General features: G+C 46.2%; 1 pseudogene; it reads right to left on the bottom strand.

The window, feature by feature from the left end:
* Window positions 1–2,100: 2,100 nt before the first annotated feature.
* LOC146398961 (uncharacterized) lies at window positions 2,101–7,422 on the bottom strand (annotated as a pseudogene).
* Between the last annotated feature and the right edge of the window lie 2,004 nt (window positions 7,423–9,426).

Raw genomic sequence — 9,426 nt, forward strand, 5'->3', positions numbered from 1 at the left:
AAATAGCACCACCTGGAGTTCCCATCGTGGTGCAGTGGTTAATGAATCCAATTAGGATCCATGAGGTTGGGGATTCTATCCCTGGCCTTGCTCAGTGGGTTAAGGATCTGGTGTTGCTGTGGGCTGCAGTGATGGTCACAGACAAGGCTTGGATCCTGAGTTGCAGTGGCTTTGGCGTAAGCTGGTGGCTGCAGCTCCAATTAGACCCCTAGCCTGGGAACCTCCATATGCAGCAGGAAGCAGCCCTAGAAAAGGCAAAAAAAAAAAAAAAAAAAAAAAAAAAAAAAAAAAAAAAAACCTCCCTGTTATAGACTGAATTGTATTCTCCCAAATTCATATGTTGAAGTCCAGCCCTAGACCTTAGAATGTGATGGATTGCAGAGTCTTTTTTTTTTTTTGTCTTTTCTAGGGCTGCACCCATAGCACATGGAGGCTCCCAGGCTACGGGTCTAATCAGAGCTGTAGCTGCCAGCCTACACCACAGCCACAGCAATATGGGATCCAAGCCACATCTGCAACCTACACCACAGCTCATGGCAACAACGGATCCTTGACCCACTGATGGAGGCCAGAGATCAAACCCACTACCTCATAGTTCCTAGTAGGATTTGCTAAACATTGAGCCAGGACAGGACCTCCAGAGATAGTCTTTAAAGAGATAAAATGTACCCCAGATATTTATTTTTTCTCAGCTTATAAATAAGCATTATCATACTGAGTAATACTGGAGCACAAGACATAAGGCAAAATTACTAATACTGATCCTGTATTTATTTAAAATTTTGTATTGTGTTCATCGTCATGAATTTTTGCATTAATTGTGATTTTTAAAATATATTGCATTCATTATTTCTCTTGAAAAAAAAGAAATAAAATGAAGTCATAGAGTTGGGCCTAAATCCAATATGACTGGTGTCCTTATAAGAAAAGGAATTTAGGTCAAAACATGCGTGGACAGAAGACCATGCGAAGACATAGAAGATGGGCATCTACAAGCCATGGAGAGACACCTCGGGAGAAACCACCAGCAAATGTCGATCTGGCTGGGAAACTGTATGGAAAAAAAATGGCCGTCTTCGCAAAGGTGTGGCTCCAGGCTCTAGGGGTCTATTTCTGACTCTTGCCTGTGCTTCTGCTGCCAACAGAGCTCAACTCTAAGTTCCTAAATGAGCATCAGTACCATCTCCAGAATCATTGCAGCAGCTGACACTTGGTTAGTGTTTTGCTCACTCCACTCCCCTTTCCACACCTGGCTTGGGTCCTCCAGGTTGTGTGGTGCCCCCAGGGTATGGCTTCTGTGCCCCCAGACATTTGTAAGACTCAGCAGCCTCCCTCCATCCTGCAGGATTTGCTCACATCTCCTCTGAGCAAATACTAATCTTTTCCCCATCACCCAGGCCCTCAATCACTACGAAGGCTCTGGCAGTCATTGGCACAAGTTCCTGCACTGGGGAGTTTTTGGTGGAAGGGCTCCAGCTGGGGCATCAGTGAGGCAGTCCTCCCCACCCAATAGTTTCTTGGGACACCAGCAGGAAGCAAGGCACTTTTGCCCTCTCAAAACATCCCATAGTATTTTGAAAGGTAACAGGAATGCAGCCAGTCCACAGCAGCCCTTTTGTATCTGTGCACGTGGTCCCCAGGCAAACATGTCTACCTCTCTGCCTGCATCAACGGCAGTCTTGTCATCAGGCCCTACACTCCCATCACCAGCGATGAGGACCAAGGCTACGTGGATCGTGTCATCAAGGTAAGGAGGGTAGGAAGAAGCTCCAGGAGCCCCTCACCCTCCTCTCTCTGGGATTTGTAGAAACTTCCAAGATGTATTTGATAGCAGGAGATGCATGTCATTTGGGGACATGGGGAGAGTATGTGGACTGGGAAAAGAGCACCTGTGTCATTCCTGCCCAGCTCCAGGCAGGTTCTAGTCAACAGGGGCCTCAGAAACCAGGGACATTCCAAATAAAATTCTTCCCGTTCTATCTTAACAGGTCTACTTGAAGGACATGCACCCCAAATTTCCTGAGGGTGGAAAGGTGTCTCTGTACCAGAATAGCCTGAAGCTTGGGGATGTGGTGGAGATTTGAGGGTCCAGTGGGTTGCTTACTTACACTGGGAAAGGTAATGGCCCAGCTTCCACTCCAGTGCCCCTGGTCCTCCATACACAGTGTGGCTCTGAGTGTTCATGTGCCTGTGCGCAGGGATAAGGGCGGGTGGCCGCTCCTACAGACACAGCACTGAAACCATTGGAGGTATGTTCTTCAGTCCCATTTGCTGCAGAGATCCATTCCCTCCCTGTCCCCATGAATTCACCAGGCCTGACAGCTGTGGCGATGACTAAAACAAACCAGATCCTTAACTCTCTGAGTGAGGCCAGGGATCAAACCTGCAGCCTCATGCATCCTAGTTGGATTCATTTCCACTGTGCCATGATGGGAACTCCCAGTTTGTCTTATGCTTTATTAATAATTGACTATCAAATTTTATTTTGCCCATATGTTTACTTAATTCTCCTGAGTCTGATGGCTGAGTTTATAAACAGTAGCTCTTACTCAGGCTGATGATCCTCCGTGTGCCCCCTGCAGCACACCAGTATCATGGAAATGGTTTCACTGGTCACTGAACAATCTCAATGGGTTTGCTGGGTACTAGTTTCCTCTGGAATAATAGCTACTTTCCCATTTGGCTGATTTTAGGAGTGGAACCAAAACTGGTCCCTGATGGAGTTAAGAATCATATTTTTGTGAGCTCTGCATTGATTCAACAGCTAGTTCTCCAGCAAGCCATGCTAATAGAGGAAGGGGCTGGAATTAGGTTTTGCGTGCTCTTTTATGTTGTTATTGTGTTACAGAGGTGGAGTCTTCACTCCTGGAGCAGGCTTCTGCAGAACAAAGTGAACAAAGTTGATCAAAAGACTCAACCAATGTGGTATTGAATTTAGTGTCATTAGCAGCTCTGAAGTCTAAATAGGTGAATATTTAACTGAAGTCATAAAGAGCATGAATTAACAGCTTTTTAATTTGGTATTTGAAATTCTATAATCCTACCTGACTATATGTGGAGAAGATTGTCAATCTAAAATATGTGTGCCATAAAAGCAGGAAATTGTACTTGCTTAACATAAATTTCAGATGGTAGCTGATTTGTGATTTGATTGCTTATGAGAGAAAACTAGTATTTGACTGACTTTTTCATTGAAGAATTTATGGTCAGTTTTTATAGGGAAGCTGGTAGATCCAAGGGTAGGATGGGTGGCTGTGTGTTGCTGACACATCTCTTGATGAAACACCCAGGCTGGTGGTCATATCAGGCAGTAACTGTGTTTTTCTTGCCATAATAATGAATGCCATCTCACTTTCCCATGAGTTTGACTGCAAAGTGTAGGCCTTTGCTATTTTAGCCTAGTTTTTCACCCATCTGTGCTGGCTAAGTTAAATAATAAAGGATTATTGATTAAACAGTGCTTTTGTGTTAGGATGTGCCTGTGTATTTGAGTAGTGGTAGAAATGTGTTTCCTAAGTAGTCTATGTACTGCTAATAATGGGCTCGTCATTCATCATTTTCCCTGGTTCTGTAACTGTGTTGAGTTTTAAGGATATAGCTGGTAAATTTTGATTGACTTCCTTTTTTTTTTGTCCTTTTCAGGCTGCACCCATGGCATATAGAGGTTCCCAGGCTAGGGGTCAAATCAGAGCTGTAGCAGCTGACCTACACCACAGCCACAGCAACACCAGATCCGAGCTGCATCTGTGACCTACACCACAACTCATGGCAACACCACATCCTCAACCCACTGAGCGAGGCCAGGGATCAAACCTACATCCTCATGCACACTGGTCAGGTCCTTAACCCACTGAGCCACAAAGGGAACTCCCAGGAGTTTTAGTTCTTAACCCTCTCAGCATCATTAGTTTCAAGTCAGCTGATGGAAGCCACAGGACATGACCACTACAGTTCGGGGGTCTTAAATCAAGGCCTTATTTTAAAATAACAGTCATGGAAAGGATTATGTTGGATTTGCTTTTCCTTTGTTTCTGCATTCCCTCCATTTTGTAGTTAGTAACCACCTGAATCTGCCATTTTGAACTTAGGGAATGTCTAGAAGACTAAAACATTTTTCTACAAAAAGCAATGGGGGACACAGCAGGGCTTTTGTACCTTGGAGGACCGCACAGGGTCCTGCTTTGTTCAGTGATGTGAGTAGACTCATATCATGGCAGTAAAAGTATTGTGTGTGGACATGAGTGGGGTGTCCTGGGAGTTCTCCCTTTGGGCTAGAAAGTTGCATTTGAAAGCTGCTACCAGAGGCCTGTCACATAGTCACCTAGGAGCATGTTTGGTTTCAGGAAGTCTGATTGAATGGCCCTTTTCTTACTGCCAACAGGCAAAATTGGTGGGATATCCAAATATTTGAGATTGGTGTGTATTCTTTTAATACTGTAGAAGTTCTGAGGTTTGCAAAGGATTGTCTGGGGTGGGAGTTCCCCAATGATGTGGTTTCATATTCATTTCCTTTCCCCTGATCATTAATGAAATGCCTGCTCAGATGCTTTGGTCATTTTTTTTCCAATGCGTTTTCCAATGCATTGTCTTTTATTTTAAAAGTATGTAGTTGTTGGAGTTCCCATCGTGGCACAGCAGAAGCAGATCCAACTAGGAGCCATGAGGTTGCAAGGTTGATCCCTGGCCTCACTCAGTGGGTGGAGGATCTGGCCTTGCCATGAGCTGTGGTGTAGGTCCTAGACATAGCTCAGATATGGTGTTGCTGTGGCTCTGGCATAGGCTGGCAGCTGCAGCTCCTATTGGACCCCTGGCCCAGAACTTAAATATGCCAAAAAAGACCTAAATAAATAAAAAACCAAATAAATGAATAAGTTGCAGCACTTAGGTATGAATGTGAGTTCAGCATGTGTAATTCTGAAAGGATGGGAGGAGCTGAGCCTCCTAACAAAGACAAAATGGCTAAATAAACTATGACACACCTACATCCTGAGAGGCATGCTGCCTTATAGATGTTCTTGGGGATATTTACTTGTCGATGGTGATGCTGAATGTAGATAGATAGATGATAGATAGGTAGATGATAGAAAGAAATTAGTGTGTATTATATTTAAGTTAATGTGCAAGACTTCATATTTTACCCTTTAGATTTTTCCTAAAAATATATATATATATATCTACTCTGAAAACAGAGCCAAATGTACTTGGTAAAAGGATATTTTCCTGTAAATTATTATTTTTATTTTAGTGCTTCCTTTATTCAAATTTATTTCAGGAGCTGTTTCATTTATGTGCACAGTATTCTTGCATTCTTTGCTTTATAAACTCAGGCACTCAACCAGGAGAAGCTTCAAGGGCTGGGCTGACCCAAAGTTCTGTGAACTTTGAAGTTTTCAGCATTACTGGGCCACAGTGAAGGTTAGATTACTTGCCCTCTTCCAGGCTTTAAGGTTAGGTGTAAACTTTCCTGAAAAGCATCAAGAGAGCTAAGCTTCCAAGGGTGAAATCAAATCTGATTCAGTATATTTGCTACTGTGAAAAACTTCCCCAGCTCAGACCTGTGCTAGCACAAGTTAATCTCAAAGTGGTACCAGAGAAACATTTCATGCATAGAGTTTGGTTGGTTACCTGGGTTGGGGAAACAATAGCAGGTGAAACTATTGTGGGAGAATTGGTGCTTCTGTGCCCATTGGCTTCTGGAAGAAGAGGCAGGGGGTCATGTTTCACAGCAACCACAACCACCGCATCCACAGGCTCTGAGGGGTGGATACAAAGTCTTTTGGGAGAAGAGGGGCCACAGATTTCCCCAGACCCAAACACGGACTCATACAGAGCATGCTTGTGCTCAGCCTTAGATTTCACGTTGGGCCAAACCTGGCTGACTCTGGGGAGGATATAGGTGTTCCTCAGCCAGGGTGGCTGGGGGCAGTGGTGGTGGGAGGAATGAGTGGGGGTATGGTGGGAGTGGTGGCAAGCCACCCCATTCAGAGCCTCAGTATAGCAGCCTTGCAGGGCGGGCAAGCCCAGTTTACTACTGATGCCCATGATGCTGTTGAGCATGGTGATGGAGACTGCCCCAATGCAGTGGTTGGTGTAGGTCTTGGAGAGCTTGGCCACCTTGGAGAGCATCTACATCCTGGTGCCCAGCAAGTTCTTGCTGATGTCTTTGTCCTTGTACCAGGTCATATCGCCCTCGCTGCAGTGGTCACGGGGCAGCTGGAAGAATGCCTTGCAGAGGGGTCTGTGCTTCGACAGGTACTTGACGAAGCTTGTGTAAGGGCAGAACTCGGTTCCTGTCTCATACATGAGGGGCAATTTCTCCTCGTCACTGCTCTCAGCATGCTTCTTGCTCCAAGACAATGAGCACAATTTGTGGTAGGGCCCGAAGTACTTAAAGTAGACGAACTTGCCACCATCCTCATCCATCGCCAGCCCAAAGGAGTCCTTGAGCTCACGCTGGTTCTCACGGCCTCACGTGCAGAAGTACATGCACGTCTCGAACCAGACCTTGTTGAGCAGCCTGAAGGACATGTTGGTGCTGAAGACGCTGGAGATTTAGAGCTTGCCCAGGTCGGCCCTTGTGATGGATTGCTTCTGCACCTCTGGCGGGGCACCCTGTTCCTCGAGCTTGCACATGACCACAGCCAGTCAAGTTGGCGCTGCACAGCTTGGGGTCCTTGGTGAGGTCGAGCGTGCGGCAGTAAGGGGACTCATTGAGGTAGTGGTTGAGGGAGCTGTGGATGATGATGAGCAACGGCTTGCTGTAGAGCTGGCCACTCTTGGAGTGGGCCTCTGCATAGAATGCATAGAACAAGCACAGCACGTGGCACAGAGCCCCCTTGTCCATGGTCTCCAAGTCTGGGCTCTGCGCCTTCTTGCTCAGGTACTCCTGGAAGATGCGCAAATCATAGTGGGTTGCCAGCCGGGTGTTCTTGCTCAGCTGGGCCCGCTCGGGGTCCCATCCCCTGGGCGGCCCACCACGGGCCTGGGGCGCCAGCAGTTGCAGTGGCGCCTAGGGCTTCAGCATAGAGCTCTGGTCCATATTGATCATATGGACCAGCTCAGGCTCCAGCTCCTCCCCAGCCAAGTCCTCAGGCTCCAAGGGCTGGTCCCAGTCCAGCCCCATCTCTTCCGCCTCCTCCTCCTCCAGACCCCCACCTCCACCCTCCTCCTCCTCATCCCCTGTTATCTGCACCTCCTGGATCTCCTTCTCCTCTTCCTCTTCCTCCTCCTCCTCACCAGTGCTGCAGTAGTGCAGGTGGCAGTGGCGGCGGCTGTGGCCCCCAGCACCGTGCTCGCCCTCACCCTCCTCCCCATTGTTCTCCTTGGCAGCAGCGGCAGTGGCAGCGGTGCTGGCGCTGTGGCCCGTGCTGGTGTTACAGTCCCGGCTGCCAGGCATTCTCGCCATATTGCTGTCTCTCTGCCTCCTGTAAGTTACTCACCTTCCTAGTGTCTGCCTGGAGAGGATACAACATCTAAATCACAAGAGGAGAGACCTCTGTGGGTGTGCCTGCAGCACTGCTGTCTATGGTAAACAGCTTGCTGCTGACACTTTATAAAAGGAAAACTTTATCTCTCTTCTTGATCTGAAAGTGCCAACCAATGAACACTATCTAAACAATACTAACTCATAAAATGTTACTAAATGAAAAAAAATCCTGTTACAGTTTATAGAGTAAGATCCCCATTAAAAAAAAATAACACCACACAACTGTGTCTGAAGATACACGAATATGAAAAAGTCTGAAAACTCCCAGGATACCTCATGGTGTATGCCTACTTTCACTGTTGGTACTGTCTCTAGCTTTTGGGACTTGTATAGAAAAGCAGAAAAATACAAATGAAAAGCCAAACATGGGTGTTCCCATCAACGCTTGGTGGAAATAAATCTGACTAGCATCCATGCAGACACAGGTTAAACCCCTGGCCTAGCTCAGTGGGTTAAGGATCCAGCATTGCCTCAAACAGTGGTGTATGTCACAGACATGGCTTGATCTGGCATTGCTATGGCTGTGGCTGTGGTGTAGGCTGGTGGCTACAGCTCCAGTTCAAACCCTAGCCTGGAAACCTCCATGTGGCATGAGTGTGGCCCTAAAAAGAAAAAAGAAAGAAAAAAAGAAAAGCCAAACACAGCCTAGAGAGGTGCTGAGCATAGAATAATGGTGCTCACTGGCAGGGGTTCAGGACACTGCTTTTGGTGCCTGGTAGGCCTGGGTTCAAAGTCAGATTCTGTCATTTACCAGATAAGATCCTGGGCAAGGGGCTTTATAGCTCCAAGTCTCAGTTTCTTCTTCTTTAAATTAGGGTTCATTGTGCTCACCTTACAGTGTTATCAGACCATAAAAGTGATACCATAAAGTCTTTCACAAAATGACTGCCAACAGCAAAGTAAATGGGCATTGGTTTTAACAAAAATAATCACCTTTATTGAGATCAATTGCACATAATAAAATGCAATTGAGCTACACAGTGCTGTGGCTGTAGCCTCTCCTCCCATCACCACAGATTAAATTTGCCATTTCTATAGTTTTGTGTAGATGAAATCACAAGGATATGCTTCCTTCCCTTTTTGAGATTCAGTTGGGTTGTTGTTCCAGGTATCATTAGTTTGGTTCCTAAGAGCCCCAAATGTCTACAAGCAGGTAAAGGCTGTACAGTGATGAATTATCCAAAGAAAGTTCTAACCTTCCACTTTCAGTTCCTGGGAGGTGATCTTTAGGATCCTGGAGTAGCCTGCTTCATGGGACTGTTTGCCCAACAGTCCCACAACGTGATTTATGATGGATGGGTCTTTGGAACACACTCTATCAATTCCAGCCTCTGGGAGAGGCTGGAGATGATCAGCCATGTGACAATAGGTGATCAAGCTCCAGTATAAACTCTGGAAACAGTGCATGAGTGATCCTCCTGAATCAGCAGTATTCTGTACACTCTGCTATGCATTGATGCCAGGAGGGGGGTGGGTAACACATCCTGAGAAAATGGAAACTTCATGTTGGAAACCCTTCCAGATTTGGCCCTATGTGGTGGGAACACTTGGTTGATTCTAATTTGTATCCCTTTGCTATAGGAAAAACATAATTCTAAATGGAGCACTTTCCTGAGTTCTGTGAATTGTTCTAGCAAATTATGGAACCTGAGAGTGGTGGTGGAGACTCCCAAATTTGTTTCTGAAGTGAGGAGGGTGTGGGGATTCCCAGACTTGTGGCTGGTGCCTGAGCTGAGAACGTCTTGTAGGAATTCTGCCCTCAGACTTTTCAGTTTGGCAAACTCCCTGCCCATGGATAAATGTACTGTGGTATGTACCATGGAAGGGTACTCAGTGATTTGAAAAAGGACATACTATTGATGCATGCATGGGACACAGAAATGAATCTCAAAACGATTGTGTGTGTGGGTTTAATGCTGCAATTCAGCAACTGACCCAGA

The sequence above is a fragment of the Sus scrofa genome, chromosome 10, assembly GCF_054392235.1.
Source record: "Sus scrofa isolate SSC_HxYL_T2T_F1_AM1 chromosome 10, Sscrofa_HxYL_maternal_Yorkshire_Landrace_v2.0, whole genome shotgun sequence".
In the NCBI taxonomy this organism is placed as follows: Eukaryota; Metazoa; Chordata; class Mammalia; order Artiodactyla; family Suidae; genus Sus; species Sus scrofa.